Genomic DNA, 10,000 nt, shown 5'->3' with positions numbered 1-10,000 from the left:
TCCCGCCGTTGCCTCTTGCCGCTACCCCCCGCCCCCCCCCCCCGCTGCCGGTTTGCGCGGAGCCCCCCCCGCCTGCCGTTGCCTCTTGCCGCGGCCGCCACCGCCCCCCCCCACACCCCCCGGCCCCCGTTACCGGTTTGCGCGGAGCCCCCCCCTCCCGACGTTGCCTCTTGCCGCTGCTGCCACCCCCAGCTCCCCACACCCCCCCGGCTCCCGTTAGCGGTTTGCGCGGAGCCCCCCCCTTCCCCCCTTCGCGGGCTGCCGCTTCCCTCCCGGGCTGCCCGGCTGCTCTCTAACCCCTGCGACCGAGGCGGCGCTGTTAGGGCGGCCGTGCCGGTGCCCCTTGCCGCAGCTAGCCTCTCGCCGCTGCCCCTCCCGTCCGTCGTCCCCCGTCCCCAAAAACTTGCTGCTCTCCACGCTGGAGCCTGCACGGGGGAGGTTGCGCTCCGCTCCTCCGGCCCTAAAGCCGCCCTCGCCCGCCCCCCCGGCTTGCCGCTTGGCTCGGCTGCCCGCCCCGCCCGCTAATCCCCCCCAACGCCCCCACCCCAAAAAACACCCCAGCCCTACCGCATGCCGCTCCCCCTCTCCCCGCTCTCGCTGACCGCTGCCACCCCCCCCCCACCCCTCCCCCCCGAAACAAACCCCCCAGCCCTACCGCATGCCGCTCCCCCCTCTCTCCCTAGCCTGCCCCCCCCCGCCGTCGCTTGCTGCCGCCGCCGCCCGCCGCCGCCGCCGCCCGCCGCCGGGACCCGCCTCGGTCTGGTGGCGCGCGCTCGGAGATCCCCGGCTACCCGTCCGTCCGTCCCTCCCTCCCGCCCCGCCCCGGGGGAGGGCCCGGGGCAGCGCGGGCAGGCGGGGAGCAAAAAAAGGCGCGGGCGCCAAAAAACGTCGGGGTCCCGGGGTGGCGGAGGGGGGCGGCGGCGGGGGCGGCGGCGGGTACACGGCGCCGGGTCCAGGGCGCCGGGTCCAGCCCGTCCCGGGGCGGGGACAGGTGGTGTCGTCCGTCCCCGCCCCCGTAACCTGCTCTGAAGCATCCGCTTCCCGCCGCGGTTCGCCCTCCACCCCCCCCGCCGCACACGCAGCTGCCGCTTCCCGCCGCCTCTGCCCCCCGCCCCGGGATCAACCACCCGCCGGGTCCAGCCGGTCCCGGTCCCGGGAACCTGCTCCCGGGGCCAGCCGGAGCCACGCCCCCTCCTCTGACGCTTCCAGCGGCCGCCTCCCCTCCCACCCCCCAAACTCACACTGGCCCTCGCCGGCCCGCCCACCCGCCTACCTGCTTGCCCGCCGCCGCTGGGTGGCGTGCCGGACACTCTCGCACACAGGTACACAGACAGGGACACAGGGACACAGGCACTCAGGCACACAGGGACACAGGGACACAGGGACACAAGGACACAGGGACACAGGCACTCAGGCACTCAGGCACTCAGGGACACAGGGACACAGGGACACAGGCACTCAGGCACTCAGGGACACAGGGACACAGGGACACAGGGACACAGGCACTCAGGCACACAGGGACACAGGTGGCGGGCCGGAGGCCTCTCTCCACTGTGTGGCAGGGGTCCAAGAGCCACCCCAGCCCAACCCAGAGGGTCTTTTGCACCTCTCTAGAGGCCACCCAGAGACCCCAGGCCGCAGCAGAAGCCTCCCCCGCATGCTCTGCAGGCTTCCGACCCACCCCAGGCCGCACCAGAAGCCTCCCCCGCAAGCTCTGCAGGCTTCCGACCCACCCCAGGCCGCAGCAGGAGCCTCTCCCGCACGCTCTGCAGGCTTCTCAGCCACCCCAGGCCGCAGCAGAAGCCTCTCCCGCACGCTCTGCAGGCTTCTCAGCCACCCCAGGCCGCAGCAGAAGCCTCTCCCGCACGCTCTGCAGGCTTCTCAGCCACCCCAGGCCGCACCAGAAGCCTCTCCCGCACGCTCTTCAGGCTTCTCAGCCACCCCAGGCCGCACCAGAAGCCTCCCCCGCACGCTCTGCAGGCTTCTCAGCCACCCCAGGCCGCACCAGAAGCCTCTCCCGCACGCTCTTCAGGCTTCTCAGCCACCCCAGGCCGCACCAGAAGCCTCCCCCGCACGCTCTGCAGGCTTCTCAGCCACCCCAGGCCGCAGCAGAAGCCTCCCCCGCACGCTCTGCAGGCTTCCCACCCACCCCAGGCCGCAGCAGAAGCCTCTCCCGCACGCCCTGCAGGCTTCTCAGCCACCCCAGGCCGCAGCAGAAGCCTCTCCCGCACGCTCTGCAGGCTTCTCAGCCACCCCAGGCCGCAGCAGAAGCCTCTCCCGCACGCTCTGCAGGCTTCTCAGCCACCCCAGGCCGCAGCAGAAGCCTCTCCCGCACGCTCTGCAGGCTTCCGTCCCACCCCAGGCCGCACCAGAAGCCTCCCCCGCACGCTCTGCAGGCTTCCGTCCCACCCCAGGCCGCACCAGAAGCCTCCCCCGCACGCTCTGCAGGCTTCTCAGCCACCCCAGGCCGCACCAGAAGCCTCCCCCGCACGCTCTGCAGGCTTCTCAGCCACCCCAGGCCGCAGCAGAAGCCTCCCCCGCACGCTCTGCAGGCTTCTCAGCCACCCCAGGCCGCAGCAGAAGCCTCCCCCGCACGCTCTGCAGGCTTCTCAGCCACCCCAGGCCCCAACAGAAGCCTCTCCCGCACGCTCTGCAGGCTTCCGACCCACCCCAGGCCGCACCAGAAGCCTCCCCCGCACGCTCTGTAGGCTTCTGACCCACCCCAGGCCCCAACAGAAGCCTCCCCCCGCACGCTCTGCAGGCTTCTCAGCCACCCCAGGCCGCAGCAGAAGCCTCTCCCGCACGCTCTGCAGGCTTCTCAGCCACCCCAGGCCGCAGCAGAAGCCTCTCCCGCACGCTCTGCAGGCTTCTCAGCCACCCCAGGCCGCACCAGAAGCCTCTCCCGCACGCTCTTCAGGCTTCTCAGCCACCCCAGGCCGCACCAGAAGCCTCCCCCCGCACGCTCTGCAGGCTTCTCAGCCACCCCAGGCCGCACCAGAAGCCTCTCCCGCACGCTCTTCAGGCTTCTCAGCCACCCCAGGCCGCACCAGAAGCCTCCCCCGCACGCTCTGCAGGCTTCTCAGCCACCCCAGGCCGCACCAGAAGCCTCCCCCGCACGCTCTGCAGGCTTCCCACCCACCCCAGGCCGCAGCAGAAGCCTCTCCCGCACGCTCTGCAGGCTTCTCAGCCACCCCAGGCCGCAGCAGAAGCCTCTCCCGCACGCTCTGCAGGCTTCTCAGCCACCCCAGGCCGCAGCAGAAGCCTCTCCCGCACGCTCTGCAGGCTTCTCAGCCACCCCAGGCCGCAGCAGAAGCCTCTCCCGCACGCTCTGCAGGCTTCCGTCCCACCCCAGGCCGCACCAGAAGCCTCCCCCGCACGCTCTGCAGGCTTCTCAGCCACCCCAGGCCGCACCAGAAGCCTCTCCCGCACGCTCTTCAGGCTTCTCAGCCACCCCAGGCCGCACCAGAAGCCTCCCCCGCACGCTCTGCAGGCTTCTCAGCCACCCCAGGCCGCAGCAGAAGCCTCCCCCGCACGCTCTGCAGGCTTCCCACCCACCCCAGGCCGCAGCAGAAGCCTCTCCCGCACGCCCTGCAGGCTTCTCAGCCACCCCAGGCCGCAGCAGAAGCCTCTCCCGCACGCTCTGCAGGCTTCTCAGCCACCCCAGGCCGCAGCAGAAGCCTCTCCCGCACGCTCTGCAGGCTTCTCAGCCACCCCAGGCCGCAGCAGAAGCCTCTCCCGCACGCTCTGCAGGCTTCCGTCCCACCCCAGGCCGCACCAGAAGCCTCCCCCGCACGCTCTGCAGGCTTCCGTCCCACCCCAGGCCGCACCAGAAGCCTCTCCCGCACGCTCTGTAGGCTTCTCAGCCACCCCAGGCCCCAACAGAAGCCTCTCCCGCACGCTCTGCAGGCTTCCGACCCACCCCAGGCCGCACCAGAAGCCTCCCCCCGCACGCTCTGTAGGCTTCTGACCCACCCCAGGCCCCAACAGAAGCCTCCCCCGCACGCTCTGCAGGCTTCTCAGCCACCCCAGGCCGCAGCAGAAGCCTCTCCCGCACGCTCTGCAGGCTTCTCAGCCACCCCAGGCCGCAGCAGAAGCCTCTCCCGCACGCTCTGCAGGCTTCTCAGCCACCCCAGGCCGCACCAGAAGCCTCTCCCGCACGCTCTGCAGGCTTCCGACCCACCCCAGGCCGCACCAGAAGCCTCCCCCGCACGCTCTGCAGGCTTCTCCGCCACCACAGGCCGCACCAGAGGATCTTTTGCACCTCTCTGGACGCCACCCAGAGACTCCAGGCCGCACCAGAGGCCCCCCCCCCAACCATTTACAGGCTGCAGTGCCAGCCTAGGCCCCGCTGGCAGCCTCCCTTGTCTGCTTTGGAAGGCCTCCCATCCACTCCAGACCTGCCTGGAGGCCTCCCTCGACTGCTCCCGGGGCCCTCGAAGCCACCCTAGGCCTTTCTGGAGGACCTGCTCGACCGCTCGGGCGGCTTCTGACGCACCCTCGGCCATCCGGCGCCCAGCAGCTCCCAGGGCCAGGCACCGGCCTCCCCCTCCGGCCGCCCCTGGGGCCGGGGGTGGCTCGGACTCGGCGCCCCCAACGTGTCGTCCCGTCCCCCCCCGCCCCGCACCGCCGAACATTCGCTGCAGCCGAGGGCTTGCCGCTCGACGCCTACCCCACCCGCCCAGCCCCCCGCTGCGGCCCGGCGCTGCCCCGGCCGCTGCGCCCCGCCTCTCATCGCTCCCCCCACCCGGCAACCGGCCGCCGGGCACGGCAAGTCCCAGGGCAGGGAACAGGTGCTGCCGGGACCCCGTGCTGGCTGCCGGCTTCCCGGGGCTGCCCCGGGCACGGACAGGTCGCCCCCCCGCCCCGGCGAATGTTCACCGAACCGGCTGCCGGCTGCCTTCGAGCACCCCCCGCCCCCCGCCACTATCGTCCCCCCCCGCCCCCCCTCCGCCTCCGCTGCCGCTTCTCCCCGCACCGCCTCCACTGCCTCCCCCCGCCGCCGGCGAACGAGTCGGCGGATCCGTAGGGTGCCGGGAGCCCGAACGGCGAGCGGCTCCGGCTGCTGCCGGGACCGCGGGGATTCGAGCCGCTCCGGCCGCGGCCGGGACCCCGTGCCGGAAGCCGGCATCCCGGGACGGCCCCGGGACGGCCCCGGTCGCCGGCCGGGTGACGTTCAGCGAAGCGGCTGCCGGCTGTCTTCGAGCCCCCCCCCCCTCCGCCTCCGCTGCCGCTTCTGCCCGCACCCCCTCCACTGCCTCCCCCCGCCGCCGGCGAACGAGTCGGCGGATCCGTAGGGTGCCGGGAGCCCGAACGGCGAGCGGCTCCGGCTGCTGCCGGGACCGCGGGGATTCGAGCCGCTCCGGCCGCGGCCGGGACCCCGTGCCGGAAGCCGGCATCCCGGGACGGCCCCGGGACGGCCCCGGTCGCCGGCCGGGTGACGTTCAGCGAAGCGGCTGCCGCCAGTCTTTGGGCCTTCCCCGTGCCGGGGCCGCGGGGATTCGAGCCGGTCCGGCCGCGGCCGGGATCCCGGGCCGGACGATGGCTTCCCGGGCCGGTCCCGGTCGCCTCCCGGGTGACGTTCACCGAAGCGGCTGCCGGCTGTCTTCGAGCCCCCCCCCCCCCTCCGCCTCCGCTGCCGCTTCTGCCCGCACCCCCTCCACTGCCTCCCCCCGCCGCCGGCGAACGAGTCGCCGGATCTGTAGGGTGCCGGGAGCCCGAACGGCGAGCGGCTCCGGCTGCTGCCGGGACCGCGGGGATTCGAGCCGCTCCGGCCGCGGCCGGGACCCCGTGCCGGAAGCCGGCATCCCGGGACGGCCCCGGGACGGCCCCGGTCGCCGGCCGGGTGACGTTCAGCGAAGCGGCTGCCGCCAGTCTTTGGGCCTCCCCCGTGCCGGGGCCGCGGGGCTTCGAGCCGGTCCGGCCGCGGCCGGGATCCGGGGCCGGACGATGGCTTCCCGGGCCGGTCCCGGTCGCCTCCCGGGTGACGTTCACCGAAGCGGCTGCCGGCTGTCTTCGAGCCCCCCCCCCCCCTCCGCCTCCGCTGCCGCTTCTGCCCGCACCCCCTCCACTGCCTCCCCCCGCCGCCGGCGAACGAGTCGCCGGATCTGTAGGGTGCCGGGAGCCCGAACGGCGAGCGGCTCCGGCTGCTGCCGGGACCGCGGGGATTCGAGCCGGTCCGGCCGCGGCCGGGACCCCGTGCCGGAAGCCGGCATCCCCGGACAGCCCCGGGACGGCCCCGGTCGCCGGCCGGGTGACGTTCAGCGAAGCGGCTGCCGGCTGTCTTCGAGCCCCCCCCCCCTCCGCCTCCGCTGCCGCTTCTGCCCGCACCCCCTCCACTGCCTCCCCCCGCCGCCCGCGAACGAGTCGCCGGATCCGTAGGGTGCCGGGAGCCCGAACGGCGAGCGGCTCCGGCTGCTGCCGGGACCGCGGGGATTCGAGCCGCTCCGGCCGCGGCCGGGACCCCGTGCCGGAAGCCGGCATCCCGGGACGGCCCCGGGACGGCCCCGGTCGCCGGCCGGGTGACGTTCAGCGAAGCGGCTGCCGCCAGTCTTTGGGCCTCCCCCGTGCCGGGGCCGCGGGGATTCGAGCCGGTCCGGCCGCGGCCGGGATCCGGGGCCGGACGATGGCTTCCCGGGCCGGTCCCGGTCGCCTCCCGGGTGACGTTCACCGAAGCGGCTGACGGCTGTCTTCGAGCCCCCCCCCCCCCCTCCGCCTCCGCGGCCGCTTCTGCCCGCACCCCCTCCACTGCCTCCCCCCGCCGCCCGCGAACGAGTCGCCGGATCTGTAGGGTGCCGGGAGCCCGAACGGCGAGCGGCTCCGGCTGCTGCCGGGACCGCGGGGATTCGAGCCGGTCCGGCCGCGGCCGGGACCCCGTGCCGGAAGCCGGCATCCCCGGACAGCCCCGGGACGGCCCCGGTCGCCGGCCGGGTGACGTTCACCGAAGCGGCTGCCGGCTGTCTTCGAGCCCCCCCCCCCTCCGCCTCCGCTGCCGCTTCTGCCCGCACCCCCTCCACTGCCTCCCCCCGCCGCCGGCGAACGAGTCGGCGGATCCGTAGGGTGCCGGGAGCCCGAACGGCGAGCGGCTCCGGCTGCTGCCGGGACCGCGGGGCTTCGAGCCGCTCCGGCCGCGGCCGGGACCCCGTGCCGGAAGCCGGCATCCCGGGACGGCCCCGGGACGGCCCCGGTCGCCGGCCGGGTGACGTTCAGCGAAGCGGCTGCCGCCAGTCTTTGGGCCTCCCCCGTGCCGGGGCCGCGGGGCTTCGAGCCGGTCCGGCCGCGGCCGGGATCCCGGGCCGGACGATGGCTTCCCGGGCCGGTCGCCGGTCGCCTCCCGGGTGACGTTCACCGAAGCGGTTGACGGCTGTCTCCGAGCCCCCCCCCCCCCCCCCCTCCGCCTCCGCGGCCGCTTCTGCCCGCACCTCCTTCACTGCCTCCCCCCGCCTCCCGCGAACGAGTCGCCGGATCCGTAGGGTGCCGGGAGCCCGAACGGCGAGCGGCTCCGGCTGCTGCCGGGACCGCGGGGATTCGAGCCGGTCCGGCCGCGGCCGGGACCCCGTGGCGGAAGCCGGCATCCCGGGACGGCCCCGGGACGGCCCCAATCGCCTCCTGGGTGACGTTCACCGAAGCGGCTGCCGGCTGTCTTCGAGCCCCCCCCCCCCTCCGCCTCCGCTGCCGCTTCTCCCCGCACCCCCTCCACTGCCTCCCCCCGCCGCCGGCGAACGAGTCGGCGGATCCATACCGTCCCGAGAGCCCGAGGCGGCGGCACCCAGTGCGGGTCCGGCCGAGGCCGGGACCCCGTGCCTGTCGCAGGCTTCCCGGGACGGCCCCGGAACGGCCGCGGTCGCCGGCCGGGTGACGTTCTCCGAAGCGGCTGCCGGCTGTCTTCGAGCCCCCCCCCCCCCTCCGCCTCCGCTGCCGCTTCTGCCCGCACCTCCTTCACTGCCTCCCCCCGCCGCCGGCGAACGAGTCGCCGGATCCGTAGGGTGCCGGGAGCCCGAACGGCGAGCGGCTCCGGCTGCTGCCGGGACCGCGGGGATTCGAGCCGCTCCGGCCGCGGCCGGGACCCCGTGCCGGAAGCCGGCATCCCGGGACGGCCCCGGGACGGCCCCGGTCGCCGGCCGGGTGACGTTCAGCGAAGCGGCTGCCGCCAGTCTTTGGGCCTCCCCCGTGCCGGGGCCGCGGGGCTTCGAGTCGGTCCGGCCGCGGCTGGGACCCCGTGCCTGTCGCAGGCTTCCCGGGACGGCCCCGGAACGGCCGCGGTCGCCGGCCGGGTGACGTTCACCGAGGCGACTGCCGGCTGTCTTCGAGCCCCCCCCCCCCCGCCGGAGCCGCGGGGATACGAGCCGGTCCGGCCGCGGCCGGGACCCCGTGCCGGAAGCCGGCATCCCGGGACGGCCCCGGGACGGCCCCGATCGCCTCCTGGGTGACGTTCACCGAAGCGGCTGCCGGCTGTCTTCGAGCCCCCCCCCCCCCCTCCGCCTCCGCTGCCGCTTCTGCCCGCACCCCCTCCACTGCCTCCCCCCGCCGCCCGCGAACGAGTCGCCGGATCTGTAGGGGGCCGGGAGCCCGAGGCGGCGAGCGGCTCCGGCTGCTGCCGGGACCGCGAGGCTTCGAGCCGGTCCGGCCGCGGCCGGGATCTCGTGCCGAACGTCGTCTTCCCGGGACGGACCCGGGAGGGCCCCAGTCTCCTCCCGGGTGACGTTCACCGAAGCGGCTGCCGGCTGTCTTCGAGCCCCCACCCCTGCCGTGGCCGCGGGGATTCGCCCCGGTCCGGCAGCTGACGGTTCCCTGTGTCGGACGCCGGCTTCCCGGGACTGCCCCGGGACAGCCCCGGTCGCCTCCCGGGTGACGTTCACCGAAGCTGCTGCCGCCTGTCTTTGTCCCCCCCCCCCCCCGTGCTCTCCCTCAGGCGGGAGGTAGACGTGCTCTCCCTCGGCGAGTAGACGTGCTCTCCCTCGGCGAGTAGACGTGCTCTCCCTCGGCGAGTAGACGTGCTCTCCCTGGGCGAGTAGACGTGCTCTCCCTGGGCGAGTAGACGTGCTCTCCCTCGGCGAGTAGACGTGCTCTCCCTCGGCGAGTAGACGTGCTCTCCCTGGGCGAGTAGACGTGCTCTCCCTGGGCGAGTAGACGTGCTCTCCCTGGGCGAGTAGACGTGCTCTCCCTGGGCGAGTAGACGTGCTCTCCCTGGGCGAGTAGACGTGCTCTCCCTGGGCGAGTAGACGTGCTCTCCCTGGGCGAGTAGACGTGCTCTCCCTGGGCGAGTAGACGTGCTCTCCCTGGGCGAGTAGACGTGCTCTCCCTGGGCGAGTAGACGTGCTCTCCCTCGGCGAGTAGACGTGCTCTCCCTGGGCGAGTAGACGTGCTCTCCCTCGGCGAGTAGACGTGCTCTCCCTCGGCGAGTAGACGTGCTCTCCCTCGGCGAGTAGACGTGCTCTCCGCGGAGATCGCGCTTGTCGCCAAGGGGTCGCTGTTGCGCTCTGCCTCCGCCTACGTCATCGTACAAGCCGGCGTGATTTCTGCGACCTGCCGCTGGGCGGAGGTCGGCTGGTTGTGCGCTCGCGGAGCTGACGGCCCTCCAGTTCCGTATATGAGGGAACAAGCGACGCCGAGCACTCCCAGGGCAGCGCTGCCGAGCGGCTGCTCCAAGCCACCCGCCAGGCGGCTGGGCAGGGGTCCGTCTGGCTTCTCGGTGGCTTTCGCCCGGGTCAGAGAGGGGACCCGCGGGGCCGAACAAAGGCGCGGCGGTTTGGAGCGGCCGCTGGCGCACCCTCAGCGGTGTTGGATGGGTTTCGCTCGTCCGTGAGCCGGAGCCCAGCCCGGGCTCGGCAACGAAAGCGGGGAAAAGAATAAAAGTTGACGAGTGGCTGGCGCCGGCCACTGCCGAAGTGTGGAACCCCCGAAGCGAAGTTTGCCCGGTGGGGCACGGGGGCAGAGAAAGCCGGGGAGACGTGGTGCCGGCGTCGGTCCCACCAAGAATGGCAAGCAAGCCCGTCCAGGCACG

The sequence above is a fragment of the Melanerpes formicivorus genome, unplaced genomic scaffold (genome assembly GCF_026170545.1).
Source record: "Melanerpes formicivorus ecotype bairdi unplaced genomic scaffold, bMelFor1.0.p_v2 SCAF_418, whole genome shotgun sequence".
NCBI classification, from domain to species: domain Eukaryota; kingdom Metazoa; phylum Chordata; class Aves; order Piciformes; family Picidae; genus Melanerpes; species Melanerpes formicivorus.
Note: the sequence above shows the minus strand (reverse complement) of the source record.